The 24419-nt window shown below is 38.0% G+C and overlaps 1 long non-coding RNA gene across 1 annotated transcript; it reads left to right on the forward strand.

Moving 5' to 3' along the window:
• The first annotated feature begins 1941 nt into the window (after positions 1 to 1941).
• LOC149783958 (uncharacterized) lies at positions 1942 to 24092 on the forward strand. Its single transcript, XR_016414080.1, has 5 exons — positions 1942 to 2350; positions 2860 to 2981; positions 13690 to 13804; positions 23169 to 23275; positions 23728 to 24092. It is a non-coding gene; the product is annotated as an uncharacterized LOC149783958 (long non-coding RNA).
• Positions 24093 to 24419: the final 327 nt, after the last annotated feature.

Below are 24419 nucleotides of genomic sequence, written 5' to 3' on the forward strand. Positions count from 1 at the left end.
TTGAAAACACCCAATGTAGAACATAAACAGACAAAATAAAGACACAAATACATACTGTATAACACTTAGTTTAAAACCCTACTAACTTCTCCCGCACTGCATGATTGACCACTATAGAATAATGTGGTCTCATAAATACGTTTGGATCTTTCAATAAAGCATAATCAGATAAACTAAATAAAGGAGGCCTAACGCGACCCAGGAAAAACACATAGAGAATAAAGAAGCGTGAACCTTGGATCGAGCGTAACCTACCTATCAACATCTTTAAAGACTATTATGAGGAACGACACATATTATCACTCGAATAATAAAATAGGAAATTATTTTTTTTAAACAAAATCTAAATAGTACACCATTCCATCGTCAAAATTAGAAAACCATAAAACAAATTAAAAGATACAATATAACATCATAAAGGAAGAAATACAACTGGGAAAGATATTTGATCTATACTTGCTGTCTCAAACATAAAGAAAATATAGCATACACACAATATAAGACCATTACATATAGCAAACACTGAGACCTAGGCGACATATAGCAAAGGTTACAAAACATTTCAAGGGAATGAACTTCGAGCAAGGTGAGGGAAACCAGACTCGGACGAACAACCCTTTAGATAACACTATGGAAACATAAATACCCCATCAAAAATTCTAAAAACTAAATTTTTTATATAAAATTTTGTTTTAATAAAACGTAGAACACATCTGAGGGGGAAATACACAAATATAAAATACTTTTTATTTTTTGGGGGAAATGGGGGCATCTGTCCGTTGCCCCCCCCCCACTCCCAAAAAAGTGTGTGTGTGTGTGTGTGTGTGTGTTATTATACCCATTACATTACTTGCAAAATATATATGGTGCTGACATTTTCGGCAAGAGGGAGACCTACCGATATTCTGCATATAATTATTTTAATGTTTTTCAGAGCGAGAGTATTGGGGCCTGATCTGTTCAATATATTTCTCAACTGATACAGCAGGTATAATCAGAGGCGTAGCTGGGGGGGGGGGGAAGGGGAGTACATATGTCCCCGGGCGCCAAGGTACAGGGGCGCCAAAATGAGGCTTACAACGTTACATTATAATAAGTAAACAAGGGTAATATTCAAAAATGTGATTAAACGGGGAGGGGGCTGGGGCGCCAATTTTATAGTTCGTCCCCGGGCGCAAAATATCATAGCTACGCCTCTGGGTATAATAGAGACCCCCCCCCCCCCGAGTTTGCCACAGAGCGCTCGTGTAATATACGGTTTAATACAAAATACATGATTGTGGGCAGGAATATACAAAATTTGGTCGATATACATGATCGTTGGTATCTATTCAAACGAGGGCCATGAAATACATTAGCAAATTCCTACAGTATTTTAAGGCAGGCGATTACGAATTATTTAAACCACGTTTTTCATCTGTCACATATTTTATAATCATTTTGAAGTGGCTGCTTTATCTCGAGGAAAACGAGCGGTAAGTGTTATACAAAACAAAATCTTAATAGCAATTTGATCACTTTTGCGTCATTTGACAGTAAGAATAGTAATAAATAGAGGATAATTTCTTTTCCTACGTTAGGCCTAATACCTGGTATGTTTTTTAGTGTGGTACACACACAAAAAACAACCCCCCCCAAAAAAAACACCATTTTAAAAAACCCACAAAAACGAGTGCCGTGCCGAAGCCACGGGCTAAAATGCTTTATTATCATTTTTTTTTATTTATAGCATCAATCACAAATTGAAATATATACAGTATTAGCGTTGGAAAAGAAAGTTTTCTTTTTGTTATATTTTTTTTTCTCACCCTAGCGAAACACTTTCTGCAAATGACCTTAATAAAGAAAAATAATAAATTAACCTAAACCACTTTGAATGTCGACCGTATCTTTTATTTACACGGCATCATGCGCGGAAGAAAATACCAACTGAACCGGGATTTCAGACAGCAGATGAATTGAAGTTGATTCATTGAACATCATTAGCAATTGTACAATCAAACAGATGCAACAATGAAAAGTGGAACTATGAAAAATCGAGAATGTTAGATTTGCGAAGGATTTATTCCGAATCATTGTCTGCTAATAGAGAATTCATGTCAGTTGCTGTGTCGGCGATGCCCACACAGCGCGCCGTCCAAATGTGAAGTTGCGTTTTGCTGACAGACATAACACTGTGCCATAATTTATCTGATGGCATGTAAAGAAGCTGCTTAAATTATAGTATTTAAAAGTTTCTTCATTTTGTAAGAGCTCAAGAAATTAATTCTGGTTTGAAAGACAAGATGACGGTAAAACTCAGAAGACGTAGCTGTACAGTACCGTTGGTGTTGGAGACGTCATAATAAAGGTAACTGCGTTAACTTCGCTTTTTGTTTGGTAATTTGTTGGATATTATCTTTTGCTGATCTTCTTTGAGCTTGGAGTAAATTTTACATTCTGAACATTTTTATTTGCACTTATCTGCTTAATATGTATTGCTGGGATATCATATAGAATATGAAGTCAGTATAATGGTACTATATTACATATTTGAATGATAAAAGACTGGTAAATGATATAATGATAAACTACAAAATAAATAATTTGCCCAATATCCCAAATATGTTAATTAAAACAAACATTGAATGTAAATTCAGATATAATGAGCAGTTGTAAGAAGTAAGAAATAACATTTTATCCATTGAACCTGTTAGGTGTTATCATCATCAGTTTTAAAATAAACACATGGAGACAAGTTTGCTTAAATTCTAAAATTAACACACACACACACACACACACACACACATATGGTATTTTAATCTAATACAGAAATGGTGACATTGATATATGCAGACCAATAGTTTTTTTCTTCTACAGATATAAATTAAAAAGCCTAATTCTGAGAGTTTCATCTACAACATTCATGATGGGAAAGGGCCACTAATTAAGAGCTGACATATGTGGAAGAAAAATACCATCCATGTTGAAAAGGGCTAGAGGTAATGTGAGAAAACATAATTTATCAATCTTATTTAACATTATTGTTGATATTTTATCTCAACTGGTCAAAAGGCTAAGTGGGTTTATGTAATGGTCCAGAGTGTGTTATTTATTTCACATCCCCTTCTGTCTTTCAACAGTAAGAAATTAGCTACTCTGGAGTCCATAGTTCTGATCAATTTGTTTATATAAAACTTGGTTTTGGGCTTAAATCAACATCTTGGATAAATCTAATAATGAGCAAAATCCAAGTATATACATGTGATCATGTATAAGATTAGTTGAGTTTTTTAACCAGCCTAAAAGCCATACTTCCACAATATAGGCTAAAATCATTAAGTTGTCCTTGAAGTTTGATGAGTGTTAACCATTAATAATAATAAGGTGATCTTTCATCTAAGTATGTTACCACCGCATGTAATATTTATACATGTAGTGCAGTTTTTACTAAACGTAGAATACATGCTTATATAAATGAGATCTAGATTGAAGAAGTGAAGATGCATACAAATACATGAGGTTATAACCACTACTGCTGATTCAAGTTTGATCATGCTTGGCCATTGGGCTTATAGAGTCAAGTTTCACAATGATGCTTATTATGAGTGTGATAAAGGTATGGTAGTGAAGTGACCTTGCATCTGATTGGCAGAGTTTCTTATGATTTGCACAACAGTGTTTATGATCCAATTTAGATCTGACTTGTTTAATTATTTGCTTGTATGTCTGAGGCTATAAGCAAAATCTATGCATATAATGTGGTGGTTCTACATCTCACTAGCCATTCTTGCTACTGCTCTTAAAACTATTTCTCATTAATTTCATCAGACTTGGTGAATAGATTTATCTCATCAAGATATAGCAAAAGAGCAATTTTGTAAAAAAAATATTCATTCATATTAAACTCAAATTCTGCATCTGATTGGTTGACCTTGCAAATACTATAAGGGCTCTATTTCTGACAAAAAGATTATTTTGATCTAATGTAGCAGAAATGCTTATATGATCAAAACATTGAACATATTTGATGACAAATAAGAAATAGTTTTTCATGCAAATTTGATAAACATTGATAAATCGGTTCATATCATTAAAAGCTTGGAAGAGTTTGATTACATGCGAGACCATCACATATTAATCATTCTTTATTTAGAGAATTATTTTTGTCAGGATTTAGTAAAATATGTAAAATCAATATGGACTGGTTTTGTTATGTACAGCAACACTAGTTGTTTACTGAGTACTGAGGGAATTGGAGTAAGGCAAGGGTACATTGCAGTAGGTAACCTGGTTGACTTGATAACAGGATTTTAACACAAACATTTTTATCAGGAGTCTAGCATACTAACCATTGATTCACTGCAGATCCTGCCCCCATTAGTTACCTTTTAATACATAAAGCATTTGGGTTTTTTATGTCACAAATCCCATAGGGATTAAAATCAACATCATGGGTCTCACTGGATAGTTTCGTATTTTGACATCCCTCTAATTTTTAAGGTAGAACGCATGAACCTAATTATCACAAGCCTAGCATTTATAAATTTACACATAAGCTAAATCTATAATGTGGTTCAGATTTACTTTGAGTTAGGCATGGAAATAGGTTGGCTTGTTGGTGACTGCCTGTCACAGTTAGATGAGCATTGGAGATCATATGCGTAACTTAGTCTGCAAATGAGCTGCCGACTTTTATTTGTGTCTGCTACAGAGGTAAATATAAAAAAATCTTGATGGTAGAGGGGTGATGAAAAGTATGCTAATTTGTTATAGTACTAGTGAACTTTATTCATGCATAAGGCACATACTGATTCTTTTAGTTGCCTTGTCACAGAAAAATATTGAAAATAGCTATTTCTAGTAAAAAATGAATGTAAAATGTACCTGCATCCTTTGACCCTACCAGAACCAAACTAAAAGCTCAAATTTGTGCAGCTGCTTTTGCTCATCACAAACATAATTGGGAGTATAACTGCTAACCCTACCCTCTAGCACACATTTCATTCATTCATTGGATTAAAGTCACGTGCACCTTTCGGTATGTGCGACTGTTTAGTTTGTACACGTTTGTGTACTTTTTGAATTTAGCGATTAACTTATACAATGCCCCCAAGCAAGCAAGCCGAAGCCCAGGTGCCCCAAAAGGTCCCGCCCAGGCTCTCGTCGCTGCAACCTTCTCCATCGTTGTACTCCGTTGGTGGTCTGTTTCTGCATCCTGCATCTCCTTCCTCTCTCATTTCAGGCAGTAACCGAAGCACACCAGCAGCAGTATTATGAAATTTTCGTTGCAATCAATGCCCAGTTCCCTATATTTATTGGGCTATTCCTGTACTATCTTGCCAAACATGTGATTGTCACATACGCTTCAGATATTCCTGAGTTGTGAATTTTCCTATCTTTTGTAAGGTCTATTAAATTTTGTGTACTTTGCGTACTTGAATTTTCCGAAAAATTTTTCACATCTAGTAGGCTTTTAGTAGCCCTTTATTTTGTTTTGGAGATCTCAATTTGGTTAAGTATTTCGTACGTGTGGCTTTAAACCAATCAGTGTGTTTCAGGGCCAGTAAGTTGTTGGTCAAAAGAGGGCTTTCGTGGGTCAGAATGAAAGCCCTATGTGGTAAAATTTGTTTGTAAAAAAGAAAAAAAAAAAGAAAAGAAAAGAAAAAAAAGGTGGGTAGGGAGTGTGTATGCTATATTTGTGTGATGTCTATAGACATTTTTGTTCGTTTTTCTGCTTTTCCCACATATCCCGACAACACACATTCACGCTCACTTTCTCATTCACACTTATAAGTAGATGTGGGGTGGGGGGTGGCCTTATTTCTTTTGTTTGATTTCGGGAAGGCAATTCTTTTCATACTGGGGGGTGGGGGTGGTTTGATTATTTGAGGCATACTCTTTTCATTGTTTCTGCCTTCATTCCCCAAGGTCTGCAAGTGTCCTGTTCTTTCTTCTTTTACTGCCTTAGGACGTTTAACTTCATTCTGTGCCTTTTCCTGCTCTTCTTTATTTCAGCTCTTTCTGCCTTATCCCGTGTCCGTTTCTGTTTTGGTCTTCTCGTCCTTTTGATACTGCCATGTTCGCCGTGAGATGTTTTCTTCGAGGGAGGTGATTTGATTGCCTTTGTTTCCCTTCGCTTTGACCACTTGGCTATTTACCTGTTATTTTTGTTTAGCTTAGCTATTTGTGATTTATTTTAATGTATATTTTTTTTTTTTTTTTTTTTTTTTATATTTTTTTTTTTTTTTTTGATCCTACGGGACCTAGCATGCCGTTATAATTCCGAAACAGTGATTTTGTAATATTTTGTCCTTATCTGGTTTTTATTGTTCGGGTTATGATCGGCTGTGCCAGTCTGTGAACCCACGATACCGAGCCGGCCGTCACAATTCCCAAACAGTGATTTGTAATATTTTGACTGGTCTTTGATTTACTTTTTTATATTTTTTTTTTTTTTTTTTTTTTTTTTTTTTTTTTTTTTTTTTTTTGAACCTACGGGGCCTAGCATGCCATTATAATTCCAAAACAGTGATTTTGTAATATTCGTCCTTATCTGGTTTTTATTGTTCGGGTTATTATGAGCGGCGGTGTCAGTCTGTGAACCCACTAGCCCGAGCCAGCCGTCACAATTCCCAAACAGTGATTTGTAATATTTTGATTGGTTTTTTTCTTTTTTGGTTCGATCTTTTAGGTTTATTGGTTTTAATTTCTTTACATGGTCTCTCTTTATACCCAACCCTTCATTCGGTTTAGATTTGTCCCCTTTTGCCTATTTTGTTAATGAATGTCATGATGTTATTATAGGTCATTCCTATGTTATTGTTTTTTGCCACAAGTAACTCCGGGTATGTCCACCGTTCTCCTATTTGTTCCTGTTGAGATTTTAGTTCGGCCCTTTCCTGGTTGTATTTGGGGCATATATTTATTAAGTGTGCGATTGTTTCTGGAGTTGGGCAGTAGGGGCAGTTTTCGGTTGGTCCCCTTTTTATGTGTTTCCCTGCGCATCCTGCCAATAGTGTTTTACCTGTTCTTATTCTATTTATTATTGTTATATCGTATGGATTTTTGAAGGTCGGACTTTCGACTTTTCTACTTACTTTTTTCATCATCGTGTGTATTAGACTGTTTGCATCCGATTTTTCCCATAGCTCTTGCCACATGTCATTGATCTTGTCCCATGTTATTGATTTCAGTGACGCTGTATGCTATATTTTGGGCTTTTGGTTCGTTTGTGGCGTTTTTTGCTTCTGCATCTGCTTTGTCATTGCCTGGGATTATGGATGTGAGAGGGTATCCATACGAATTCAACGTGTTTGTTGTTTTTTTCAATCTCTTTAAGTAGCGATCTTGCATGATTAATCATATTAGGTCTGCTCTTGGATTGGTCTGTTGCTAACGATTGTAGTACACTGTAAGAGTCGCTTAGAATGACTGCCTTAGTTGTGGGGTATGTTTTGACGTATGTTAATGCCATTAGTATTGCCATGAATTCTACCGTGTATATAGCGCATTGGTCTGGGAGTCTTTTTCCAACGGCGACATCTAATTTTGGGATCACTATCCCTGCTGCAGTTTTATTTGGATTTTTGGTTTTTGATCCATCTGCGAAGATTTGCGTGTATGTCTCGTATTTGTTGTCAATGTACGTTAGTATTGATGCTCTTAGTCCTATCGGGTCATTTTGTTTTTGTCCTAGTTTACGTAAGCTAAGATCTATTTGTGGTGTGGGACAGGTCCACGGGGGGTCTGGGTAGTACCTTATTTTTTCTGGGTTGATATTTGCGATTTGAAATTTCCTTTTTAATTCTATAATTATTTTCCCACTAGGTATTTTTTTATTTTTTCCTTTTGTATCGAATGGTTTGTCGCATGCTAAGAGGGCTTGTAGCGTGAGGTGGTTGGGTTGGTGTATTGATATTCGAGTCGAGTATCGCAGCATCAATTCCTTCCGCCTTAGGTCTAGCGGGGGTTCTCCTACTATTATTAAGATATCTTGTGTGGGGGTACCATTTAGGACGCCGGTGCATACCCTTAGCGCTTTTGATTGGACTGTGTCTAGTTTCTTTAGTAACGTGGTGTTCGCCGCTCCATATACCTGGCAACCGTAGTCCAATTTTGCTCTTATAAGTGCTCTATATAGGGTAACGAGTGTTTTTTGATCAACCCCCCAATTCACCCCTCTGAGGTTTCTGTGGAGGTTGATGTCTCGTTTGCACTTCATTACGAGTTCTTGGATATGAGCTGCCCACGTGAGTTCGTGGTCGAATACCATACCTAGGAGTGTCGCTTGTTTTTCGAATTTGATGGGTACCCCCTTTAGGGTTAAGTTTGGAGTGGGTGGGGGGTGGCCACCTCACGGATTGAAAACTATGCCTACTGTTTTTAGAGGTGACAATTTAAATCCCCATTTATCTGTCCAATTTCCTATATCGTTTAGTCCTTTTTGTAAGTGCTTGGTCGTTTCTCTGCTGGCCGGGTTGCCAGTTTTCCATACGGCGCTGTCATCGGCGAATTGGGATAAGTCAAGGTGGTTGGGTTTTACCGCTGTTTCCAGGTCGTTTATCATTATATTAAATAAAGTTGGGCTGATTACGCTTCATTGTGGCGTGCCATTTTCCAGTTTGTATCGTTCGGAGTAGTCTTGTCCTAGTCTGACTTGTATCTTTCTATCGGTTAGGAAGTTAGCAATAAATTTGTATATATTGCCAGTTATTCCGTATGGTTTAAGTTTACTTATCAGTCCCTTAGTCCACATTAGATCATATGCTTTTTCCATGTCTAAGAAGATGGCTGTAACATATCTGGATTTTTAAAATTTTTCTCTAGACGCTAATTTGACAGCGGTTTCTAGTCTCATGAGTTGGTCTGTTGTGCTTCGGTAGTTGCGAAACGCGCTCTGTGTATTAGCTAGTAGTCCTTTGCTTTCTAAATGGTATTTCAGCCTGTTGTGTACCATAGTTTCCATTATTTTACATATATTGTCTGTTAGTGATATGGGCCTGTATGATTTTATATCGCTTGAGGGTTTTCCAGGCTTAAGAATCGGGACCACTACTGCCTTTTTCCATCTTATAGGTATGGTACCGGTTTCCCATATTTTGTTAATGAGGTTAAGTGCAATTGTGACAAGTTTTTTGGGTAGGTTCTTGTACATTTCATACCCCAAAGTATCCTCCCCGGGGGATGTGGTCTTTTTGCCGGCGAGGGCCTTTCTCCATTCGGCTTCTGTAAACGGAAGGTTTAGTGGGCCGTCATTATTTCCTGCTTCCTTTATGTTGTCAGAGTTGCTTTCCTCAAATTGCCTTTTATGATTTTTAAACTTATCCTCTAAGTTGGTATTGCTACACGTTGGCGAAATAGTTTGCAAAAATTACGCCTTATGTTTGTTGTTTTGTCCAGGTATGTTGGGGGTTATTGATTTAGTTTTGCCTCTCATTTTTTTAATTCTTTGCCACACCTCCTTCGATTTTGTGTTAATATCTAGTTTTGAGCAGAATTCTCTCCATGAGTTTTGTTTAGCTATCATAATAGTTTGTTTGGCAGTTTTTTCCTTTTCCTTGTAGTAGTTAAAGTCCCTATTATTTTTAGTTCTTTTGAATTTGTTTAGAGCTCTTTTTTTCTCTTTAATTGCTATTTTACATTCATTATTCCACCAGGGCACCGTGGGTTTGGGTGCTACTCCTTCAGTTTTAGGAATTGTTTCTTGGGCCATTGTGTTAATGGTTTCTATTAATTTGTCATTAAAGGTGTCAATGTCCCGGTGATATATGGTTTCTGGGTCGATTGAGTCACCTATCTGTTTGAACCTAATCCAGTTGGCCTGTTCGTATTTCCATCTTGGTGTGAAGGATGCTTTATTTTGAGGTATTCTAATTTGTATTTCTATATTTATAAGGTAATGGTCACTTCCCATAGGGTCGCTTTCATCAACTTGCCAATCAGAAATGCCTGTTAATCTTGGTGTGCATAGAGATAGGTCTATTGCTGATGTGTGGCCTGTTCTGTCATCTATCCGGGTGTGCATTCCGTTGTTTAGAAAAACTTAGTTGCATTTTTGTGCCCATTTTTCTACAATTTTTCCTTGAATGTCCGTCTTTTGACTCCCCCATAGTTCATTGTGTGCATTGAAGTCCCCGCATATTACCACCCATTCTCCACAGTCTTTAATCATTTTGATTGTTTCGTCTGCACTTAAATTGCGCTGCTCATTTGTTTCATAGAGGTTAACGATTAGTACCTGCTTAGTTTGAGCGGTTATTTTGACTATCTGTATTTCGAAGTCATTGGGCGGTCTACTATCTGTTAATTTATGCATTTCTGATGTAATTCCATCTCTAACAAAGGTTGCTAACCCCCCTCCTCTTGCTGTGGGGGATCGATGCTTTAGGTATTTGGTGTTGTAGCCTATGATGTTTGGGATACGTGAGGTATCATTTAGGTGGGTTTCCTGTATGCATATAACATCTGGTTTTCTTTCCTGTTCAAGTATTTTGTTATTTAGTTGGTCAGCGTGGGCCCTAAGGCCGCGTGCATTCCATTGCCATATTTTGATTTCTGCTCTGGAATCCATCTCTAGTGCAAAAAGTCTTAATAGTTTGTTTAATTTACTGTTGTTTTCGTTTTATGTGTGTTTCCTACCAGTGAGGGTGCTACCTATTTATTTTGTTTTTGGTATCCTGATTTTTGTTTTGGCCTGCTTATAGTTTACCCCATGGGAGATCATATATTCGACTATTAGGGCTTCTCTAAGAGCCCTGGGGCATTCTGCGTGGTTTGGTTTGTGGTTACCACTACAGTTAGCGCAGTGCTGATTGGTGGCGCTACATGTTTTCCGGTCTGGGTGGTGAAGACCACATTGATTGCACCGGAATAGGTTTCCGCAACTCTTAGAGTAATGCCCCCAATTTTTGCAGTTGCCACAGAACCGTGGTTTGTTTTTGAAAGCAAAAATTTTTTTAGCCTCGAGTTTTTCGGCTATTTTGATAGTTTCTGGGGTGGCGCCCTTAAAAAAGAGTACCACTGCAGTGCTATCCTTTCCCCTTCTTGTTTTTAGGCGGATTGCTTTCTCTACTTCCTGTCCTTTACTCCTTATGTAGTCTACTATTTCATTGGTTTTATTTTGAGTTGATACGTATATGACTCCTTTGTTGTGTGTTTTTGGGGGGTTTGGGTCTATGTGTTGTTTTGTTCTGTTGTGTCTAGTGACCTGAACATTTATTTGGCCTATTCTTTCAATTTCCATATATTTGGCAATCTGTTGTTCAGTGGTGCATTTGATTATCAGCAAGTCGTCTCTAGTGCTTTTAAGCGTGAATTCTCCTTGGTGATGTTTGTTCAATTGCCATGCTATGGTTTTAAAGGCTAACTTCGTTATTTTGGAATTTACTCCCTTGACGAAGAGAGTCAGTTCAGCGGGGTGTTTCTTGTTTTGGATATTTTGCAGACTGGTCTTTTTTCCCCTGGTGTTTGTCTCTTTAGCTGACTTTGTTTCGTTGTCCATAACCGGCTTGCTGGGTCTTGTATTCTGACAGTTAGTGTGTTCCTTATTCTTTCTAACTGGTATTTGGGATTTGGTTTTCCTATTATTCTTACCTTTTGTTGAGTCGTGTGTGACTGCTTTATTTGTGGTAGGGTGAGGGCGTTCTGTTTCATCTAGTAGGTTCTCAGTTTGAGTCCCCTGGCTGCTAGTGTTTTTAACCAGCGTGGTCTGGGTTGTTTTTGTGCTTGTTGAGTATTGTTCCTCAGTTTGGGTACTCATGTCGGATGTAGTTTTGCGGTTACTCGGTAGATTGTCCACATTCTCGTTTACGCTTGGTGACAGGTAGAGTCTACTCATCGAGTCAGGTGGGGTCGAGTTGAAAATTGGCGTTAAGAACTGTATCTGTCGTTTTTCTCTTAGGGGGGATGAGACTGCTTCGGAGTAAGTTTGCCTTAGTTTATCTGCCTTTAGGTTGACCAGGCAGCTGAGATAACTATTTGATGATGTGACATTAATTTTGTTGTTATCCATCTTGAGTTTCTTTATTTGATGTAAGGTATATATGACGGGATATTTCTTTAGTTTTAATCCTGGGTTTGTTTTGATTTCTTGCAATTTATTTGAGTTTAATTCTAGCTTAAAGCTATCTGTCTTAACTATACTTTATTCTACTTAGTACTATGAAAAAGCAACAGCTGTAAGGGGATATGCAAATAGCTTTTATTCTGATTTGTGTAATTAATTATTATATTACTATTATCCAATTTAAACTTATTGAAAATTATTTTCTAGCCAAATGGTCAAAGTAAAAGGTTTTACTTACCCCGATCCAATTTTCTTTTTAAGATCTTTAGAGTTTTTAAATACAGCCTTCTAATTATACAAGTTTCATTACATTGGTCAATAATTAGTCACATGTGATGACACTTGTAACTAATCAAACCACAGCAACTGAGAGCAGACTAAGCACTGATATTTATATGGTACAGTGGCAATATACAGTCTGTCTGCCGCAACACATGAAACAAACTGGACAAATCTGAAAGCCTTGAATTTGACTTTATTTATCTGTATGGTAGAACAGAACCTGAGTTGAAAAGCTTTTAAAGAAAGACCTTGATATCAAACCTAATAATAACTGCAGGAGTTATATTATGGATAATTAACCATTCTCTCAGTTTCAAACTGGGCATTCCATCCCATGGGGTTCTAAATGTAAACCAAGTGTAACTGATATCCTAATGAACTGTAAAGACCATAGCAGCACAACAGCAGGGGACCAGGTATGTCCAGATCCAGAAATCACAGACCAGTTTCAAACTGATGATGAACCACATAAAAATTACACATCTGCTAGAACTTATGTTATGAAGATAACTTAAATTGCATTATTATTAATCCTCCTCCTCACATTCATCATAATTGAGATGCATCATATATGTTTTATTGTAAAATAGTTTATGCAACATGATTCAGTGAAGACCTTTGCTGCCAATTTACCAGTGAACCATTTGTTTCAATGAACATATTTTGTGTTGTAACGAGGAGCATCATTTAAACATTATGATACACTTATCATACCTGTATATGAAATCTTAATACTAACACTTATACTTGCAATACTACTACTAATAAAAACACCTGCATTGATAATTTGATTATGTTCAATTGGACTTGTATCTAAATGATCACCAGCTGTATGAAAAGACATATTTTAATATATAGATATTGGATGGAATACTAGTTACCACAATTGAATAGTCATATGATAAATGATATATTATTTTAAACAATTTATATTTGCAGTGAAACATACTTTTACATTATTTTCACTTAAATTTCATTTATAGAGCAGTATACTCTGCATTCATTAAATTACTGAAATGGTTATAATACAACAACAAATACTGCAACTTCCAGAATCACAAAAATCAAAAGATATAAACAAAAACTTCCCTACATGTATCAACAGTTGTCACTTAATAGACAGAACTCTGAAGATTTAGAATAGGATGTTAACAAATTAGGTATTCAAGTTAAAAAGAAAAAAATACCAAGTAAGCTTACTACCAAAAAATCAAACAATAACAGTGAATTTTAGTACATTCCCAGGAAACAGAATATATGATTTTTCTTAACTTGATCTGATACATCTTAAATCTATAGAAAATGATTCATATTGTATGACTAAAATATTATGTAAACAAAAATTCCATCACTTTTTTCAGATGCAACATGCATACCCCAACCCATCCTTCTTGATCATAAAGTATACCAGCATTCCACTATAAGATGGGGAGCTGTAGTGGCTCAGTGGTTAGCTTTCTGGACGTGTGAAATAAGGTAGGTTCAAATTCTACCATCAGACCAACCTGGGTTAGCTACCATGGTGTGTCCTTGGGCAAGGCACTATACTTAAAGTGCCTTGGCACTAAATAACTTACTTGTGTTGGTTTACCATAAAAGGCCAAACCAAACACAAAAAAACAACAACTTTAAAATATGAGTTTTGTCAATACTAAGTAATTGAAAATCATACTGAAGAAATGTTTTTGTTAATACAGATTAATGGATCTAAAAAATCTCTTTCTTCTGCAGGAGTTTAAAATGTTAAATTAAAAAGGTCATGGTACACATTGCTTTGTTCGTACACATCAGGCTCCGTAACCCATATCCAACTAAAAATTTTAGTAGAGTCTGAATAAAACATATTTTAATCTGGATAATATTCTTTCTCCATTCATATATTACACCACCAAGATTGATCCAAATAAGATTACATTTTACTATAACACTGAGGATGAGTATGCCTCTTAACAACTTACAAATGTGGAGAGAATGGAGTTAAACTGAACTTTGATTTCTTTTCAACCATAGCACAAGATGATCATTTATTATGAAAAAACCTGAATAAAGTTGGAGTTCATAACCATGACAGTCTTGATACAATATAAATTCAATATATTATTGTTGTCTTGAGGTATAGTTCTGTATATTACAATCTCACACAAGATCAGGGTATATTTTAGTACCATACAGTTAATTCGGGATTGTATTAATACCTATTCTGGTGAATGAACATTAAATAAGATTTACTATTTTGGAACCAGTTGCAATAAAGTTTACTAAACAAGAGAAAATATGACTTTACTATAATATCTAAAATGTAAAATCTGCAAACAGAATACTTGCTTGACTTTACACTTCAACTATATCATAATATTTATTTGAAATGAATTTATACAAATGGCATTAAATTGGGTTTCAGGCTGGTAATGACAATGGTAGTAGTGAATAGGGATGGTCTAGGGACTAGGGAACTTCCATGTTAAAAAGGGTATATCCACTCTGGGGACTATGTAATTTAACATGGGAGAAAAAAAAAAATATCCATTCTAGGGACAAGGGGAATTTAACATGGGAGAAAGAAAAAAAACTATTCACTCTAGGGACAAGGGAAATTGAACATGGGGAATAAATCGTGGGACTGTCTTGGGACTAGGGGAAATGGAACAGGGTCGGGACCCTATTTTAATAAGGTCCCGACCTGATGGGTCTATGAAAATGGAACAGGCGAAAATTGAAACAGGGAGGGGTCTCTATTTTTTTATTATTTTTTTAAACAAAAAAATAAAAAAAGGGGTAGGCAATTGAAAGTCAAGATCTTTTCGAGAGATAGGAATGGCCCTGAAAAGGGCCTTTGGTTTTATGTTAATATACATAAAGGGCATCTGTGACATCTTCTTCTTGACCTTAGGCTGTGCCTGACTGCAGGACCATAGATTAAGACTCTTTTGTGGCATCCTTGATGCCCCACATAAGATTCTTCGCATCCACAGGCTGGTGTCTGTCCTGTGGATAACTGTCCAGTTGGATCGGACATACATTGATATGTCCGTCCGGAACATCATTGAAGACACAAGCGTTGAAGATTGTACATCGGTCCACATGTTGGGGTGCTGAGTAACAGGTGAAGGAATGCAGTGAACTGTACTTATTTATAGGGGGAGGAAGGATTGAAACGGATTGAGTTTGTTGACCAATCCAAACACGCGTTACAAAATTCAGTCAGCCCACGTCCAATCCGAAGAGAGCAGTCTGTGACGTCACATAGTCTATATAGATTCGCTAGCGCCTGTGCGTAGTCAATCTAAGCGACAGTTTTTCAACATGACGGAAACTCAGAAAACGATCAGTTTGGGTGCACTGATGGTGGAGACTACCCAAGGGAACCCAGACTTACTTTCAGAAGAGGTGAATTGGGATTTTGTGGATTTTTTTACCTTGCAAGAATTTGTTCCTGAACCTTCGTCACCTTCTCCTTCATTACCGCACATGGAAAATTTTAGACAGAGACAGAAAGAAGAATTGGAGAAATTTATACAACAGCAAAAGGAAGCGGAACAAGCTTTTCTCCTACAGCAACAGCAGCAAGAAGAAGAGGTAAGAAAAAAACAACAAGAAGAAGACGCAGCAGCAAAGAAACAAGGGTGTCAAAATCAAACGGTCACGGTACTGTTAGACATTTTAGTTAAGAAGTCTGAAACAGATGTATCAGACTTCTTTATTACGGCCGAAGAGAATACGACCTTCCCAAGCTAAACACTCCAACCCTGTGACTACGCCTACTGCACCATCCTTAGTGATTTCAACGAAATCATCATCAACAGTACGCAGTCCAGAAGTAGGCCTTGGCCATGGCAAAGGCTTAAGACAGTTGAAGTTGATTGTTTAAACTCACCCCTTACACCAAAAAAGGCCCTTTTCAGGGCCATCCACGTCTCTCGAAAAGAGATAGGCTTTCAATTGCCAATAACTAAAAAAAACCATTTTACCCAATAGTACCTGTCTGTGTATGAGTGTGCGTGAGTGTAGGTTCTTATTTTAAAATCAAAACCCAAAGACACTTACCTTTTATAATTCATTTATTCTTTTATAAATATTTACAATTCACAATTCACAACAGAGCACTTTAAAAAGTTCATAGACTTATTCTGTCTCATTGTTCACTCTCTGTTTTTTTAATATCTTCACCGTCATAGTCTTTTCCTCCTCTTCCTCCTCACTTTCTTCCCTTCTTTTCTTCTCCTGTTTCTTTTTCTTCACCTGTCTGTTTTCTTCCTCTTCTTCTTCCTCTTCCTCTGAAGAATCCCTCTCTTCTTCTGACTCCTCTTGTTTCTTTTTTGGGCAGTCTGGTGACCAATGTCCTTTTTCTTGACAATAATAACAGGTATCTTGACTTTTGTCTCTTCTAACCCCTTTTTTTTCTTTTTTGACGGTCTGGACACTCTGAAGACCAATGCCCTTTCTTCTGACAGATATAGCAAGTATCTTGACTTTTATCTTGAAAGGAAGGAGAGTAGTCCCTTGGCTGGTCTGAAGAGAATTTTCTAATGACCCCTCGCAAAGCTCTGATGAAACGTTCGATCTTGGTAGTCTCTTCCATTGTTGTGCTCAGTTTGAGAGTGAAATGAATAGTGAAAGGACAAGACACATACCCTTTATATACGCTGGTCTGCTATGACTATAAATTAATTCATGGTGTTTAAACTTTAGTCATTTGACTTTTTGCTATCGAGATGAAATGATCCAATTCATTTGAGAAGAAAGAAGAAGAAAGTAAGAGGCAGAAACGTGATCTATCGCCTCGTACTAGGGCTGAAGTCTTGGCACAAATTCTTGCCAGTGATTTTGAAGAGGACATGAGTGAACCAGAATCCAAACCCTCTAAACAAAGTTTACCACCCTTAGTCAACCCTGAAAAGTACTATGACATTCGAGAGACGGAAAAGCGTCCCTCTAGAAAATTTAGAACTACGGCTTACAAATACACAGTGAAGTTTAAAGATTTCAAGTCTGAAGTACTGTTAGAGAAAGCAAAAGGGTTCATCACCGACATGTGGGATTCTTTGCTCACCACACTCAAGCGACAATGTCAACCCAAAGAAGATGATCGCTTGAGACTTTCCATACAACATGACGGCTTGAAATCCCCTGTTTGGATCGAGTTTAGCAGCCCTGCAGAATTGACCACTTCCAAAGTCATGGACAAGATTCAACACGTGCAACAATCTAATGACCAGTTTGACATCACCGATGGAAAAGCCACACTGGACATGACCCACGTCTCTCCTCCTCAAGGGACCGGACAATGCAGAAAGACCTTATTGGTCAACAACCTTCGCATTACCAAAACAAGTCTTGTCCAAATTAACAATTTTCAAGACCACATGTGTTTAGCCCGAGCCATCGTGGTGGGATGAACCTATGCCGACAAGAACGACATGGTAGAATGGAAAAGAGCCTGGGAGAACATTCGAAAATCGAACCGAGCCAAACAACGAAATGAAGCAGAACTTCTGTTACAACAAGCATGCCTGTCCAAAGACACATCCTGTGGCATTCCTGAGATGCAAAAATTGCAAGATGCCCTAGCTCCACGATACACCTTGAAAGTGCACCCTCAAGAAGTGCGCGGGTCTCTGTTGTTTCGAGGGAAAGACTTTAAGGATGGAAAATACATTCACCTCTATCATCACGATGACCATTTCGATACCATTACCACTATCACTGGATTCCTGGGATACAAATATTACTGTGAGAAATGTGACTTATGATGGTTATAATAATCGAGAGCAACACAAACATTGTGGATCGAAATGCTCAGGATGTTTGGCCTCTCAACCCTGTCTGAGCGAAGGGCAAGAACCAGTGCATTGTCCTGCTTGTCTGCGCACATTTGTCAGCCCTGCCTGTTACCAACAACATCTGAAGATGCAAGGTTCACAGAAGAAATGTGCTTGTCAACTCCTGAGATTGTGCCCAATGTGTGGACAAGGTCTATGTATCAACAGTACCAAGGCACACGTATGTTCAGGAAAGAAAAAATGTCACATTTTCACTGCATTGTGGACTTGGAACACCAATGCTACATACAAAAATACCAATCCCAACCAGAGAAAGAGGATGGTCACAAGAAGAAGAAAGGCAATTTCATCTTTTTCGATTTCGAATGCATGCAAGAGACCAGTATTCACATTCCTAATTTCTGCGTGGCTCATCGAGCGTGCGAGAAGTGATTCAAGAACCTATCTTGAGTTATTGCCCTCACTGCAGTAAGATTCCTGGAGGGCGTGAAAAAATCTTTCAAGGACCGAACACACTAGCCGATTTCACACAATGGGTCTTAGACCCCATCGACAAGACGTGGAGCCAAGAGGACATCGAACATTATTATGGAGATTGTCATTGTCATGCCACGGTGATGGCTCACAATTTCTCCGGATACGATGGACAGTTTCTTTTGAGATGTTATACGGAACGTGGCATCGAGCGTCCTAAAATCACTTTGAACGGAGCCAAAATCATTTTCATGCAAGTGGGACAAGTGCAGTTTAAAGATTCGATGAGCTACTTAGCCATGCCTTTGAGTCGAATGCCTAAAATGTTTGGAATGACAGAAATGGCTAAAGGGTACTTTCCACACTTTTTCAATACAGAAGCCAATCAACACGCCGTTCTACCCCATTTGCCTCAGGCTCGCTATTACGACCCTGACAACATGCGTACCGAACGAGAAACTTTCTACGCTTGGTACCAGGCTCACGCCTCCGACCCTTTCGACTTTCAGGAAGAAATGCTAAAGTATCGTCGTTCCGACATGGACATTTTACGGCGATGCTGTGGAAAATTTTGAGAACTGTTCATGGAACACGGAGGGGTTGATCATTTAAAAGAGGCTTGCACCATTGCCAAAGCGTGTTCCTTAGTCTACCGACAACGATTCATGCTTGAAAACACTGTGGCTGTCATCAGTCCTCAAACGACCAACTATGTCAAACGTCAATACTCGGTCAAAGCCCCATGCTGGTTGCATTACTTGTGCGACAAGGAAGACAAATGGATTCAGCATGCCCGCAACGGACAGGGCGAAAGATCATCGGAATGCATTCGGTCAATGGCTGGGACTTAGAAAACCCCAAGATCATGTACGAGTTTAACGGTTGCTTATTTCACGGATGTCCCGTCTGTTACCCTGACCGCGGCACTAAAAATCAGTTCTTACAACGAACCATGGAAGACTTGTACCAGGCCATTTGTCAGCCACGCCTAAAGTTAGAACAGGAAGGATACCAAGTGGTGGAAATGTGGGAACACAAATACAATCACCGTTTGAACACCGATCCCGAGTTTAAACGCCTCATGGAAAGTTACCAGTTCATGGACCCCCTGAACCCAAGTAATAGTTTGTACGGAGGAAGGACCAATGCCACCTGTTTGCTGTACCAAGCTGACGAAGAGAAAGGAGAAGAAATCAAATACTTGGACGTGTGTTCACTGTATCCCTATGTGTGCAAATATTGTTGCTTTCCTGCAGGGCACCCACAATTGTTCACCGAACACATCGACCTAAAAAACATTCGACAATACGAAGGCTTGATCAAGTGCAAAGTTTTGCCTCCCACGAACCTATACCATCCCGTCTTACCTCGCCATTGCCAAGGCAAACTTATGTTTCCTTTGTGCCGTACTTGTGCTGAAACGTGCAACCAAGATCAACCTTGTCATCACACCCAGGAAGAATGGGCCTTGACGGGGACATGGGTCAGCGTAGAATTGTTCAAAGCTCTGAACATGGGATACCAACTGTTAGAAGTGTACGAAATTTGCCACTTTCCCAAGACACAATAATTCCACAAGGGTGACCCCACGCAGAAAGGCATTTTCGCAGACTACGTGGATGCCTTTTTGAAACTGAGCAAGAAGCCAGTGGCTATCTGTCCTGGTGTCACACTCCCGAAGACCAAAAGACATTCAGAGAGAAATTCTGGGCACAAGAAGGCATTACTTTAGATCACATTGAGAAAAACGAAGGCAGGCGATCGTTTGCCAAAGTGATGTTAAATTGCTTGTGGGGTAAAATGGCACAATGACCGTGTTTACCCAAGACGGAGTATTTGACCGAACCTTCCCGCTACTTTCAGATGATTCACGACAAAGCCAAATTCATGAAACACGTGGACGTCGTTCATGAGGATTTGATCTTGGTGAATTACGAAGAAGATCTGAACTTTGTAGAAGATGACCCCTTTGGAAATGTCATCATTGCAGCTTACATGACAGCTCATGCTCGCTTAAAATTGTACGAAGCTTTAGAACTGTTAGGGGAACGTGTCTTGTACTTTGACATGGACAGTTGCATTTATATCGATCACCCGAGTCAACAGCACCCTGACATCGAAGGAGACCGTTTAGGAGCCTGGACAGACAAGCACCCCGATGACAAGATTCTAAGTTTCGTTAGTGGTGGTCCCAAAAATTACGGCTACGAATACTGGGCCAAACAAGGAGAAGTGCACACGAAGTGTAAAGTGAAAGGACTTACTCTGAATTATCGTACCAGTCGAGTGGTCAACTTTGGCATATTGAAAGAAGCCTTGCAGTCTAGAGAAAGTGACCACCTATCAACCCAACAAGATTGTACGTTTACCCACACACCACATCGTCAGTCGACCCTTGGAAAAAGTCTATCAAATCGTGTAGCAGAAGCGAGTGCGGCTTCCCACCCACTTTACTTTGCCGTATGGACATGTCGGTATAAAACATTGGTTGTAAGAGGATAGCCACCCACCAGAAGGATGACTTCGCCGCAGCAAGAATCGAGTGAGAAATCCAGTGAGAACTCCAAGTTCAAACCCTACCATTTTCCAGTCTTCTTACCTGACTATTGTGATTGTGCCCGTCGATTGGACACGTTTCAAAAATGGCCTACGGATAGGGAAGGATTACCTTCTTCGTATGTTTTAGCTAGAACAGGATTTGTCTACTTCGGACCTGAGTCAGGATTGGGATACGAAGTACAGTGTTTCGCTTGCGGACTGAAGTTACGAATGGATCTATGTATCTACAAAGATTCAGCTATTCTGAAACATACTCGATGGTCTCCGCACTGCCCTTACCTTTCAATGGCCTTTCCACCCATTAAACTACGGTACAATTATGACGGTACCTTAGAGACGGTACCTTCCAAAACTAGACGTAAACACATTGCATCCTATTTCATTGTTGTTTCTTTTCCACATAATAGCTTATTTTTTATAAAATGTTAAACTTTACTAATCTTTTTTCAAGATCACTTTAGTTTGCAAAAATATATCTTGTCATTTATTGGCATTCTACATTGAATTTTGTAAACTAGCTATAAACCTGACCTAATTACTCAACTTAACTGCTGACAGAAACAGTCTACAGTAAATGTATTTCATTTCTATAGCTCGATGGATAAACATTACATCTTTTAAAGCTGTGCACAGAATAGGCCGACATATCACGAGTCAGGAAAACATGGGGGTGGTATCCCCTGTGTCCAAAATTAATATCATTTTGAATAGAATATTCTAGTGACAATTGCCTCTTTTCAGATGGTAAGCATTGCTTTTTTTTATTTTCATCAATCTGTCAAATTCGGTATGCATTTTGCTTTAATATTTGAGATGGAAACCTTAGGTGCATAGAAATGTCAGACAGCATTGTACATCATGAATGGTGTCCAACATACTTTTATGATCATAAAACAAAATCCCATTTTTTAGTTATGGCCACTGATTTAAAAAATATTCATCCAAGCTAAATATAATAATAATAATAATGAGGACTTTGTATAGCGCCTAATCTTTAGAAGCTGTAAGCGCTTTGCAACATTAGACAACATAAAAACATACACAATGATATGATTACAAAAACAAACACCATGAAATTAGAAAACATAAAAAACATGCTGAGAATATTTAAGGTAGTTAACATTATTAAGTCATTAAGTTTGTTTTTGTAGTCAGAATAAGTAGTTTTGAGAGCACTCTTGAATGGGATCACTGCGTCTTTGTGTCTAAGTTCAGTGGGCAATTCATTCCATGTTGCTGGGCCCTGGTATGCAAAAGAATGCTGTCCATGTGACTTTGTTTTCATAGTGAGAATAATGAGTATATGATTGTCGGAAGAGGAGTGTAAGTATCTTGCTTGTGTGTACACATAGGTGAGGTCGGATAGGTATGTTGGACTAGAGTCTGTCAGTGAAACGTAGCACAGAGAACTAATGTTGTGTTTGATTCTGGATCGAATGGATAGCCAGTGTTGGGTACAGAGCAGCGGGGAGGTGTGCTCTGATTGTGGTACTCTAAGTATGATCCAAGCAGCTATGTTTTGAACTTTTTGAAGTCTCTGCAGTAGATATTAAGATGAACCAGACAGAATTGAGTTACCATAGTCCAGTCTTGAAAGCAGTAATGAACACACAAGTGTTTTAGTGGCATCAACTGAAAGATATCTGAGAATGGAGCTGATGCGTCTCAGCTCAAGATACGCAGCCTTGCATATGTTCATGACATGTTGGTGCAATGTGAGAGTACTGTCCAGAGTAACACCTAGGTTTTGTACTGATTGTGTGAATTTAATGTTGGTGTTGCTGATATTTATTGTGTGAGGTAAAGGATGTGAATGAGAAAGTCTTTGATAAGTAAGTATGGCTTGATTTAAATTGTGTTTTTCATGTGACTTGCCAGAGATTTTTAAATGAATTGATAAAGTAACTTGAGACACATTTCAAAGTACATGTTTTAAAAATATTCCATTGATTATTGCTGGCATTTAGAAAAATGCAATGCATCCTTTGTTGTGAAACTTATTTTAAAACATTGTATTACTCATGCAGAAGCCTGCTTGAAAACTAATGGCAAAGCAAAGGCAAATGGAGTGGAAGAGACCATATCAGAGACCCTCAAATATGCACCCAACCAACGCAGAATGATAAAAAACAAGGTAATCCAAATGACTCTTATTTCATCAATATTGGATTCAGTTTCGTCTTTTAAAGCATAGTATTTGCAAAGCGGATGCATTTCTAAACTGATAACAAAATCAGCTTATCCTATTGCCCAGGACTATCAGAGCTAGAGTCCAGCTAACTACAATATGCATATATCTTGTCTGATCGGACAAGTGCTTCCATTTGGAATTTTTATTCACATGAAATATTTGGATGAAATAAATTCATCTTTGTGCAAATTGATTGCACCATCCACTTGCCAGAAATGACAAGTAAGTGCAAAGTTATCTTGTATCATGGCTTAACGATAGTAAGGGAAGCACAAGTGCAGTGAAGAAAATTTCATACATTTTTATAATGCTGATTAACATGACTTCTGCATATGTAACTAGTGCTGAGATGATATGACTTTATTTAAGCATTACAATTTTGTTTTAATTTGCAGGTGCCTGAGCAGAAGAAGTAATAGATAAACTTTACAGTGGAGTTGGAGACTGATTCTGATTCATAATCTTAATTAAATCTAGAAAATAAACATTAAAGTCATATTAAAATATCTGTTGTATTGTTTCCTTCTTTCATTTTTCTCTTAAAAACAAATGTCTGAACCTTTAGTCTGTAAATTCAGTGGATTCCTTATCAGCCCATCTACTTTTACTTTACACCATGCTACTTTTAAAAAAAAATGAATTATCCCCATTGGGGTAGGTCCCCCCAACCCCCCACCCTACTTTGTCAACTTACCTGCCACATTTAAATCTAATGGAAGGCCCTGCTGTAAAGCCTGTTAGTAAAACTACCCAACAAGAGGATTTCATACATTTGCAACTCCTAGATGGATGGTAATGTTTTCATTTTTGTAATGTAGATTTGGACATTCTTACCACCAGCATGGAATATGTGTTTCAGAAACACAAGCAGCTTTCATCAGATTTGCATATAGGTTTTATATGTTGTGAGTATGTTGTAGGAAGTTTTTTTAAATAACATCATATGAGATGATGCCAGTGGAAATGGCAGAAAAGTGTCTGTATTGTTCACCAACTACACCTTGTTCTTACAAAATGTGGCTGTTACACATTCCCATGATGATGTCACTGACAGCCATCAGTGAGGAATGCCCCAACAAGCATAATA

This window comes from Sinohyriopsis cumingii, chromosome 14 (genome assembly GCF_028554795.1).
Source record: "Sinohyriopsis cumingii isolate HCF-2022 chromosome 14, ASM2855479v2, whole genome shotgun sequence".
Taxonomy (NCBI): Eukaryota; Metazoa; Mollusca; class Bivalvia; order Unionida; family Unionidae; genus Sinohyriopsis; species Sinohyriopsis cumingii.